Genomic DNA, 12375 nt, shown 5'->3' with positions numbered 1-12375 from the left:
ACATCCCAGCCTGAATGCCCAAGGATAAAACCAGGGCTTAAGGGCCTTCTGGAAGGCCAAGGCAGTCTGTTTACAAACAGAGAGGCTATATATCAATCCAGTAATAACAAGTAAATCAATAAATAAGCCAACCTCGGCTCCACCCACGTAATGTACCAAGGGCCTGCCTACTTTTCATTAGAGGCCCCTCCATGGGGACCCTGCAGCATTCAATCACCAAATGATTCCCAGCTTTGCTGTAATTGATGGCTGCTGCATGGTGTGGCCCGCTGGGCCCCTGAGTCACTCTCTGAGTGAGATGGGCAGTGACTAAATTTGATATATAAATAAAATAAATAAAATTAAAGATGAGAGAGCCAGTTAAAAAGCTCAAGAGATGGCAAAGCAATTCTGAATCACTCAAAACCAAGACCAAAGACCAAAGAGAAATTGGAGATGACTTGGAAGTGGTGACGTTTACTCCGTAACACAAAACAAAGCAAAACATGGTAGTATTTTTTTTTAAGTCAAATTCACTCCTCTCTTCTTGGCAAAAACAGTAAGAAGGGTTGAAAAAGGACATCCAACCGCTTAAAAGATGTTCTGGAGCAGAAAAAGTACTCTCAAGCAACATGCGCCAGTGTCATAACATTACTTGTGACGTGGGCCGTTTGCTGTTCCTGGGTAGTATTTACCTGCTATTTTTCTTGGATGTCAGCCAGATGTCTTAGCTGAGAACATTTATTTAGGTCTGCAGAAAAATAAAAGCAAGGGGAAAAAAAAAAGGAGGTTAACTAAAAGTCTTGTGGAGCCTCTAGGAATGATGATCATACTTTTTCACAGGAGTGGCATTGTTGTTGTTCACGTATTTCCTCTTTTAATGAAATTAAAACGGAATTTCTCAGAAAAGTGCCAGTGTCTGATGGTGCCCTCTGATTGGAAGCTTCTGCCCTGTTTGGAAACCCACAAGGGCAAGTCTTCAAAGTGAGATAAAGGATTCTGATCCTATAGGATCATCTACCTGATCCTACAGGATCATCTACCTGATCCTACAGGATCATCTATTTAACCCATCAACAAGCTCAGAGAATAGCTTGACTTCTGTGTGGCTTTTGTTAAATAGATCTCAAAGCAGTCAAGCAGCCTGAAGTCTCTTTGAAGGTTTTTTGCATTGCCATCTTTTGCTTTTCCACCCTGTGCAGAACCCCGAACCTCTGTATCATCTGAACAGTTTGTCAAAATCTTATAAGCAGTGTTTCTCAACCTTGGCAACTTTAAGAGGTGTGGACTTCAACTCCTAGAATTCCCCAGGCTGGGGAATTCTGGGAGTTGAAGTCCACACCTCTTAAAGTTGCCAAGGTTGAGAAACACTGCTCATAAGTGTCCTGGAATCCAGATACCAATGTCTGTTTTCCTTGCTTTGCTGTCCTTGTGTTGTACCTATGTCTTTGATTTAGCTTAAAATCAACCTGAATTTTCTTGGAAGTATGAGAAATCGTTCAAGACTATTTTTCATTCTTCTTACCTAGCATCATTGCAGCTCCGCTGCCCAACTTCGATTTCCACAGATGAAATTCTCTTTTTCTTCCTTGGTCTCAGTATTTTTCACATCTCCCCAAGGGAGATCTATTTGCCTCAAGAAAGTTAGCTAGGCATTCCCAGTGTTGCAATTCCACCCATTTTGAGAGGGCTAGGCTGGAGTAAGAGTGCTGAGTTATATATTTATTTATCTATCCATCTATCAACTAAAGTTTCTCTGTTCTCATTTTTTTTTCTCTACTTCCTCTCTTGAGTTCTCTAAGGTTTCAGTATTGCCTGCCAGGGTTCCCTGTTTCCATCAGCAGCTGAACTTCGGCTGGTCCAGAGTCAACCCGTTTTATTTCCTTAAATCTCCTTCCACTCTACACAAGTTGAATGTTATTTTCTCCTTTCTCCATCTTTTCATTTTCAGTTATTTGCAATAATGTGCCTGCCCATAGATGAGTCATTTCTTTTAGTGGTTACTTTTGCAACATGAAGGAGGATATCGTTTTGCCCTTGTGAGAAATAAATGTGTCTTTTGAATCTGAATGTTTAAAAAGTATGCAGGTGTATTGATGTCTGGGTAGATTAATTCTCTTTGCTTTGCTTGAGCCATTCTATAACATTTGGGAGTCCTAATGAACTTTTGAGCTATTCATTTCCCAAGTAGAAATAGTTTCCCAGGTTACTGAAACACAGTATATGTAGGTGAGTTTCATATTCTTGTGAACAGAGAATACTAAAAATATGAGAGTTTTGCTATTAAATGCTGTACCTAGATGGCCAAGGAACTCCTCCCTCCTGAGATTTGGATGGTCCTAATCCTACTGGCTTTCCAGAAGGCCTTGAAGACCTGGCTATGTGTCTGGGCTTGGAGTCCTGAGTGTATGAAGGGCCCTGTTTCCTGGTTGGGTTGACACTGACAGATTTGGATATCTTGTGTTTAATTTCTTTTGTACTGTTTTAATTGTTTGGCTGTTTTCATGACCGTTAGCTACCCAGAGTCATTGGTTTGAGATGGGCAGCTGTATAAATCGAATAAATAAATAAATAAATAAACAAACAAGCTCAGCAATGGGTAGTATTTTTATTTATTATTCAAATTTCTATTACCACCCATCTCCCCCCAAAAATGGGGACTCTGGGCAGTTAGGGTGGTATGTATGTATGTATGTATGTATGTATGTATGTATGTATGTATGTATGTATTTATTTAACAAATCTATATGGCTGCCCAACTCACACACAGTGACTCTGGGAGGCTTAGAAAATTAAAACCAACAATATAAAAAGAGTGTATACATCCTCACACACGAGCAATGTCTAAGCAAGCTGAATTTGAAAATCAGTGTATGCTTCTAAAAAAACGGTATACCAAAAGACATCGTTATTTGAGGGGGAAGGGAGTGTATGAAAGAAATTTACCTGAAAAAGATCTGCATCAAGGAAATTTATATAAATACATTTATATAACACATTGGTAGGGATCCTGAGGATTATATATTAGTTGAGTACAAAAGCTCAGTATATCAGAAAACATCATGAACAACAACAAAAAAAACATACAAAATCGATGGCTTTTGATCCAAGATAGAGGCAGATGGTACCAGCTATTCTACAGAGTCCACAGTTGTCCAGATCTATATAGGGCAGAAACTGCTACAGCACTACCCTACTCTGACTTGAATTTTCTACTCACACATATGAGTGAAAAAAGGAAGTCTTCACCAGATGCTTCTTAGCCATAAGCTAGCTAACCATTACTCAAGTAGTTGCTAAAACAGGACTGTTTAAAAAGGTAGGAAAGGCCAACGTCTTTGTAGGTACTGCTTTATGAAGAGATGGTAGGTTGAACATTGCCTTTTGAAAATTGTCTATCCAGCTGCTTTTTTCAGCAAGGTGGTTGGGAAATTCAAGTCTCCTCTGAACCCAGCTTGACTCCCAGCGACAGCAGCATCTGAGGTGGGTGAGTTTCAACATCAGCAGGGTGACAGATGAAGCATTGCTATGCAAGCTTCGGCCCTTTTGTACATGCATCAACGCCACATTATTTATGTATTTTGGTGCCTTTGAGCCAGTCTTATTTATTTATTTATTGCTTTTTTTAAAAAAAACATTGACAGAAAAATGGAAAACAAAAAACAAAAAAAAATACGTATTTTATAAAAAATACATAACAGGTGCTTAAAAATAAGAAAAAAATATAACAGAAAGGAATAAAATAAAAATATAGAATATAGTATGTCATCACAAAAATAAACAATCACAATTGGATATATATTTGTCTAATGCAAATATGATGCAAGTACGTATGTATGCATGTTGTGTGAGTGTGTGTGTGTGTTCTAATGCAATTATATAACCGACATGCTCTTCCCTAAACTAGCAAATTTTGTAAAAATGAGTCCCATATTTCAGTGTACTTATCCATACAAAGTCTACATCTATAGGCAATTCTCTCATAGGTGACAAGTGTAGTTGGGTCTTTAAACCATTGAGTAAATTGGGCCATACTTTGATCTTTCCAGTGCTGCAATAGTTATTTGTTTATTTATTTATTTAATTTTATTCTTATCCTGCCTTTATTATTTTCATAAATAACTCAAGGCGGTGAGCATACCTAATACTCCTCCCTCCTCTATTTTCCCCACAACAACAACCCTGTGAGGTGAGTCGGGCTGAGAGAGAGGGACTGGCCCAAGGTCACCCAGCCGGCTTTCGTGCCCAAGGCGGGACTAGAACTCTCCTACCACGCCTGATTGGCTCTTGGGCTGAGAGGGAGGGACCGGCCCAAGGTCACCCAGCCAGCTTCCACGCCTAAGGCGGGACTAGAACTCTCCTACCACGCCTGATTGGCTCTTGGGCTGAGAGAGAGCGACTGGCCCAAGGTCACCCAGCCGGCTTTCATGCCTCAGGCAGGACTAGAACTCACAGAATCCTGTCTTTTGGCCGCAGTAAAGGCATGGAGAATCCATTTATGCTGTCCAGTTGTCAAATTCCATGTACGAGGTATGTAATTCAGAAAACTATTGTCCTATGAAAATTTTAGCTCTTGTCACACAATCACATTTATATGATCCACTACTTTCTCCTAGAACTTAGTAAGTATAGGACGTTGTAAGAACATTTGTTTTAAAGAAACATTGTCTTAAGTACCTCTCCAACAGCCTTGACTCCTGGTGACTGCCTGGACTAGCTTTTGAGGCTTTTCAAAGAAAATGAGAGAATTCTTTGGTGTTTTCTTGACCGGAAACAGAAGTTTTGAGACAAGCAACTCTATCGTTGTGCCTGTTGCCCCAATAAAGGAAACTCCACCAGAAAGTTCAAAGGACAACTAGTCCTTCACCTTCTTTCTGGGCATGGAGAAATGTGTATTCACAAGATATCTCAACTAAGGCATAGCCATTAAATCATGGAAAAACACCGTTTCTTCTTTGTGATGGCTAGACTCAGATGCTTGTTGAAAAATTAAGACGATTGTCTTTGCCAGTAGCCATCTTCTACAATTTTATGGTTCTACAACCCATGATTAGCCTTGAAACAATCACCTATGGACTATATTCTCCAGAATGGATTTCCTTAGCTGTATTCTCCAGAATGGATTTTACCTTGCATTCTTCTTCAGAGGTTTTGACTGAGGCACGGAAAGACTATGAACGGAGTGTCTTGTTAGCATCTGGCCACGCAAAGTCTTCTACAGATATATACTAAGTCTTTCTGACTCTTTGCAAGACTATGTACATTTTGGTGACCTTGATGAAAGGAAAAGATGAAACTAGAGTCTTGCAATAAAAACGTCAGATGAAATCCTGTAGTCAAATTAATTACAGAAAGAAGTTAGTTGTAGGATGCATCATGCATGATGCAAGAAGAGACGAGTTGTAGGAGGGTGTGAATGCTTCCTTTTGCATTAGGCCTCCTTCTCTATTAGCATCTGGAAACAGAGTCCACTGATGCCTACCTTTGGACATCCAGAACTTCTTGTATTGGACAAGGATGGGTGGCCTAAATACCTTAGCAATGCTTCAGACAAAATTTTGCTAGCCATGGACGCTGAGTGAATTCCAGGTTAGGTGCATTATTATACCAGAAAAGAATGCCTAGCTTTTATCAACCAAAGGATGGATCTACCACTGGATCTACCAAATATATGTTATAGACAACAACAATCTTCTGGGATGCTGAAATTTCCAGGCATCAGGGTGGGGTGAATTGGTTCCAGTTTGAATCAGCAGTTTGATTCAGATTGTGGAATTGAGTGGGAAGCGTCTGATTCAGAGATTCAATCTGAATTGTTGATTCAGTTTGGACGGTTGGTTGGATCTGAAGATTTGTTGAGATTGCCTACTAAATGAACCTCTAAAATGAAGCTTCACTGCTGTAGTAGGAAGTATTTTGTCTAAATTCTGCATGGTTCTTTTTGTTCATGATGTGTTCTAATATACTGAGCTTTTGTACACAACTAATATATAATCCTCAGGATCCCTATCAATATGTTATATAAATGTATTTATATAAATGTCCTTGATGCAGACCTTTTCATGTAAATTTCTTTCATACACTCTCTTCCCCCTCAATGTCTTTATACCAGTTTTTTAGAAGTATACATGGATCTTCAAATTCAGCTTGCTTAGACATTGCTCATGTGTGAGGATGTATACATTCTCTTACAAGAAAAAGATGCACTTTAGTTGGTTCTCTTTGATGCAGTAATTCAGGCTGTGATAAAATCTCTCTGGGGGATCTTCAGTGCTATAGGAAACTGTGGTGGCTTTCTTATAAATACCTACTTTTCAATGACATAAAGAACAAATCTTATTTGGTAGCTGTCAGAAAGGAAAGGAAAGGAAAGGAAAGGAAAGGAAAGGAAAGGGGGAAAGATCTTGGGAGACTGGGTGAAGAGACACTGCCTAGGGAGCAGTCAGATAAGAGAGAACAAAGCCCCCAGCTGGATAGTGGGCTGGGCAAGAGGCTCAGAAGGGACCCTCCCTAGATTCTTGGGCTGTAAAGGAGATGGCGGGAGAATTGTACTTTCAGACTTGCAAGATTCGGTCAATGTAGCCTTAAAATAAAGTGGAATTAGCTCATCTGTTTGCGATTCCTATCTGGTTAACCCAGCAAGGCTGACAGGAAAGGAAGAAAGAAATTGATTAACACAACTGAAGACATCTTTAATTAATACTCTTATTAACAGAACTGACTAGCATGTATTCAGAGATCACACTATTTGATTGCAGTGGACCGTAATTATTATACTGAAATTCCTCCCTCGCTTGACCTTACTTGCCCCTTAAGGAATTCAACATTTGCATTTTGGCATTCTAGGTGGACTCATGGCTGACACTGCAAACTGTCTTCCTGAATTCATTTACCTGACCTTTGCTGGAATAAATGCAAATTTTAAATATAAAAATGTAACATCTACCCTAACCTCACCCTAAAAACAGCGGGGTGGGTTTGCAACAATCTTTCTTAAAGATGCTGCTCAGTTGAGGTAGATTAAGCTTTAGCATTTAGCAAGGATGAAAAGTTATGAACCACTGTTTTTAATAGGAACTTATGGATGACTTCTGGTCATGTTCCCAAGGGCTTCTGGGGGTTCTTCTGTTCTCATGATGTTAAGAACAGACTTTCTGGGGAATTCTGGGACTTGAAGTCTACATACCTTAAAGTTGCCAAGGTTGAGAAACACTGTTCTATATTTTCCTGGACTTACAGACTACTGCTGAGAAGAGAAATTATTCTTCCCACTTTTGTCAAATGAGACAACCAGCCAGTGGACACATGAAAATAAACATGGTGTTACTCAGGTAAACACTCAGCTCCCCAGAACAGATCTTTCTTGCATGACCAGTCCTAATAGCTTTCCTTCCGTCTTTCCCTTGAAGTGGTCTTATTTCAAGGAGTTCAAAAAAAAAAAAAAAGACGCCTCCAGTATTTTGAATTTCTCATTCAGATTCTGAAAATGTGGCTTTTTTTTTTTAAATGCTGAATGAATTTTCACCATTTTTTGCTTGCCTTTTAAACTGGCCACTTGGAAACGTGGCTGCTTTCCATCCGTCTGATGAACAGTATTTATGCTTCCAGCCTGCGGCTTGGTAAGTCAATATTCTGGCTGCCCGTGGGCTGCTGCAGGGTGGGTAGGAACTGTTTCTGACTAGATGCTGGAATTCTTTCCTTAATTAAAGAGTGGGTCTCTCTTCTTTCAGTGCAGACAGCTCAGCCTGTTTGTTCTGCTCCGGGCTCTGGGAATAGCATTCTCTTCCCCAACATACTCTTTCTCAGCCTTTTTCTTCTGGACCTAGAAGGACCTTCATCTCCATGGCTACTGCTTATTGACCTTGCCAGCTGCTCCAGAGTTGGCAACCCCCTTCCTTGCCATGCTCAGCTCTTGCTTCCACCACATGAACATCTGAGGGCGAAATCTGGTTCTTGCATTGGCTTTCTTCCATCCACCACCTCCCTCTCCCTTCTGTCCTACCCAACCCATCTCTGTGCTATCAAGAAGTTCAGTTCCTGGTTCTGCTGACTAAGTAGCTGATAAAACTATTTAGGCAGGCAAGAAGGGTGAGTTTCCCAATCATTAAATCAATCAATGGATTTCAACATTTTCCCCACCCAATTTTCTCCATACTGTCAAGTGGCTTCCATTTCCTCCATTTTCCTCCCCTACTTTTTATTTCTTCCCTAGACCCTTCCTTCTAATGCTGAGCATCCATCTTGCATAGAAGTTCTCATGGATGGTGTAGTTGCACCTTACACTGTATATCGGATTTCCCATCCTGGCATCTTCCAGTTGCATTGGGACTTCAACTCCTGGAATTGCTTATATTTAGCAAAGGAGCTGAGGTCCTTTCCTTATGAGTGATTCCAGACTGAACTCCATTATTCAGCTGTGGTTCTTCAACAGTGAAAGAAAGTCTTTCTGCATGTGCTCTGGAACGCTATAACTTACTGACTCCAAAATTCCAAGGCTGGAGAGACTGGCATGGAAAACGTTTATTGAATGGCTATAGGAAGGATTTTGGGAGATTGGAGCCACAGTGGCTGGAAGTAGATTTAGTGCTTCTAACATCATGTCAATGTGTGTGATTATTATTATTTTTTTGCCTTCTTACAAAAGCTCTCTTTTTAAATTTTAGTATTTCCTCCATTTTCTACAGAAAACAGCCGGCAATTGTGTAATGTCAGGAAGCTCCACAGAAAAGAGATTCAGGGGTCCTTTGCAGCCTCTGATTACCCACCATTTCTTTAACTGCTTTTTAAAGCAGGGTGCAGCATTAAATTAATCTATCTCAGGGGCTAGATTCACCAAACACATTTAACCAGATCATTTACAAAGACCTAGCAACTGCATACACACATTCTGCTAAGCTTGGTTAGTGTTGAGCTCAGCTTCATTATTTGCAGGAGTGTCCAGGGGGTGGGCTAAAAAAAATTAAGATGGAAGCTGTGGTCATGTGATGAATGCCCCACTCCTTTTAAATGCATGTTGCAAGGGGTGGGGCTTTGATTGCCTAGCTGTGACCACCATCTTGACTTTTTTGACCCCCCACAGATACCCCTGATTATTTTTGGCCTAGTGAAACCCCAGCCTTTTTTTGGTTTACATGTCAATATATTGTGAAAAAACGATTTCTAAGTTCAGTACCCCAGTTAAACATGTGCGGACACAGCCATGGAGTTACTGTGAAGTGATCCTGCGGGAAGTAACTCCCTTGAATTGTCTCAGATCCTTGGAGGAAGATTGAGATTTTACAAAATGCCATAATTGTAATTTTTTAATTTTCTTCCATCTCTAGTTTGGAACTAGAAGAAAGGATATTTTTGTTAATCTGAAATGACCTTTAGGGATGCCAAAATCCTGGACTGCTTGTTCTGCATCTGATCCACACATGCAGTTGTAAAAAAAAGTTGTTCTTAAGAGATGGCATTATTTATTCATGAAAGATTCCGTTCCACTTTTTCCTCATTAAATGGAGTGTTGCCTCAAAATATGTACAACTCATTAAACTCTTTCCAGAGAGTTAAAGGATTAAAGCAAAATAATTTAGTAACATCCTATTAAAATCCTAATAATAACAAACCCTCTAAAATAAGGGACAATCAATCCAGATTTATATATATTAAAAGCTGTCCCAGGCTATGGATGATGGAGCAACAGAAATGATTTGCACCATTCCTAAACCACCATTGGGAGCTTGACTCTGCATTAAGCCCAACTTTGACCCAAGTTCCAGTTGGTAAATCTTGGATTTGAAGGAAGATCCAGCAAGGTGGAAATCGGCCCCTTCCTGTTGCAGTGGCCACTCCTATACCATTTCCTAGTCATATGCGAAATAAGGGCACAAATTCCCTTTAACCTAAATTCAGATCCAAGAACCTCGCAGTCTTTTCACAGTAGAGACAATTTTTTGTTTTGCACCTCTGCAGTCCTCCTACGCTGTGATTTTATCAGCTTTTATGTGCCAGCCAGCACACTTTGAGTTTGTCTGGGTAAAGGGAGCCCTTAAAAAAACTTCAAACTGACCGCGCTACCCTTTGCTGGATTGCTTGACCATATATAGAGCCAATAAAGAGTTTGGGGCACAGAAAATTCACATATATGGAAAGAGTGTCCACCAGCACATTAATTAACCGAAGGATAGGTTGTCTTGTTGAGGACAGAGCTGCCTACACCGCATTAGCCAAACCCTAGTTATGTAAAACTAATGATCAGGGAAAATCCCTGTTTGTTTCAGTCATGTATCCTGAAAGCAGGGCTGTCCGAATGCCATACGGGAGGGAAGGAATGAAGGGAGGGAGGGAGGGAGGGAGGGAGGCACTGTTTTCCATATATTATGAAAATTGGGCATCACTGAATTATTTCTCTAATTTTGCATAATGTGGTGGATGACCTGCACTATCTATGCAAGAGAGAGAGAGTGAACACATAAAGCCATGATTTCTTTTATTTTGCATAATATTTTCTGTATGTTTAATATTCTATAAATAATATAGAATCTAGTCTCTTCCCAGTTACATCTACCTGTCCCATCAGGTCCAGCAGAAGAGGTATACTCCAGGTCCCGTCTGCTAAGGAGTTCCATCTGGTGGGACCCAGGAGATGGGCCTTTTCTGCTGCAGCCCCTGCCCTCTGAAGGATCATCCCACCCAAGGTGAGGTTAGCCCTGTCTCTGCTGGCCTTCCAGAAAGCCTTGAAAACAGGCTTTCCTGTTCTTTCTTCCATCATCCCTGGGGACCCCATGGTGAGCTTGCAGAGTGGTGGGTAGGAGGCTAAATGATGGTTGTTCTCCAGCTATCTAGGGGTTCTTTTACACTTTTATTCTTGTATGCTTTATTTTTGTGGTTATTTTTGTTCAGTTTTTGTTTTTTATATTGTGATATGGTTTTAACTGTTATTCTGTTTGCAAGCCACCCAGAGTCACTTTTTGTGAGATGGGCAACAGCATCAATTTGCCAAACAAACAAACATTTCTGCATTTGTAAAAATTACTGCTTTGCCCTGAATTTTCTTCAGCTTTGGGATAGAGACAAAGCACTGTGATGGACACTGCATCATAACCACCTGCCCTCAAAAAAATCTAATTCAGCCACTCTTTATTTTTATTTTATTTTATTTATTTTATTAAAGAGATTTATACAGCCACCCAACTCACTCATGGTGACTCAGGGCGGCTTACAAAAATAAAACCCCAGATACAAAACCCACTACTCCCCTACCCCCCTCTTTGATATTTTACCAGCCTAGGCCTGGCAACCAGCTTGATTGATAAGTGGCAAATAGAGGGAGAAAATGTAGAAGCAGTGAAAGACTTTGTATTCCTAGGTGCAAAGATTACTGCAGATGCTGACTGCAGTCAGGAAATCAGAAGACGCTTAATCTTTGGAAGAAGAGCAATGACAAATCTCGATAAAATAGTTAAGAGCAGAGACATCACACTGACAACAAAGGTCCGCATAGTTAAAGCAATGGTGTTCCCTGTAGTAACATATGGCTGCGAGAGCTGGACCATAAGGAAAGCTGAGCGAAGGAAGATTGATGCTTTTGAACTGTGGTGTTGGAGGAAAATTCTGAGAGTGCCTTGGACTGCAAGAAGATCAAACCAATCCATCCTCCAGGAAATAAAGCCAGACTGCTCACTTGAGGGAATGATATTAAAGGCAAAACTGAAATACTTTGGCCACATAATGAGAAGACAGGACACCCTGGAGAAGATGCTGATGCTAGGGAGAGTGGAAGGCAAAAGGAAGAGGGGCCGACCAAGGGCAAGATGGATGGATGATATTCTAGAGGTGACGGACTCGTCCCTGGGGGAGCTGGGGGTGTTGACGACCAACAGGAAGCTCTGGCGTGGGCTGGTCCATGAAGTCACGAAGAGTCGGAAGTGACTAAACGAATAAACAACAACAACAAGGCCTGGTGAAATGGTGGGAGACAATTCACTTCATTCACTTTCTCCAGACATCCATGCAGAAACTGCCAAGACATTCTTCCTTAGATTTCTCTTTCTAAAATCTGTGTCAAAATATACCTTCTTGTTTCCTGAAAGAAAGTGAATTCTGGTTTTCTACCCCATTCTCAAGTTGCGTTAGAGTTTCCTTTGGATGGCATTTCCCCAATTTTTCTTATTGCAAGAGGGCAAAGTATTGTAGCTCTTCAGTGCTTCATTTCTCTCTGGCATTCTGCAGCCTCCTTGACTGGCCTGTGTTCTCCCTGGGAGGTTCCCCCCTTGGTATGAATGGAAGTATGAGAAGGCAGGGAGGCTGCAGTCTGCAAGAGAAATGAGCGCTTAGGATATTCTATCACTACCACTTAAGAGAAAAAAGCAGATGAACTTTGCATTCCACCCAAGAGCCTTCCATAGAAAGGTT

Source organism: Candoia aspera, chromosome 10 (assembly GCF_035149785.1).
Source record: "Candoia aspera isolate rCanAsp1 chromosome 10, rCanAsp1.hap2, whole genome shotgun sequence".
Classification (NCBI taxonomy): Eukaryota; Metazoa; Chordata; class Lepidosauria; order Squamata; family Boidae; genus Candoia; species Candoia aspera.
Note: the sequence above shows the minus strand (reverse complement) of the source record.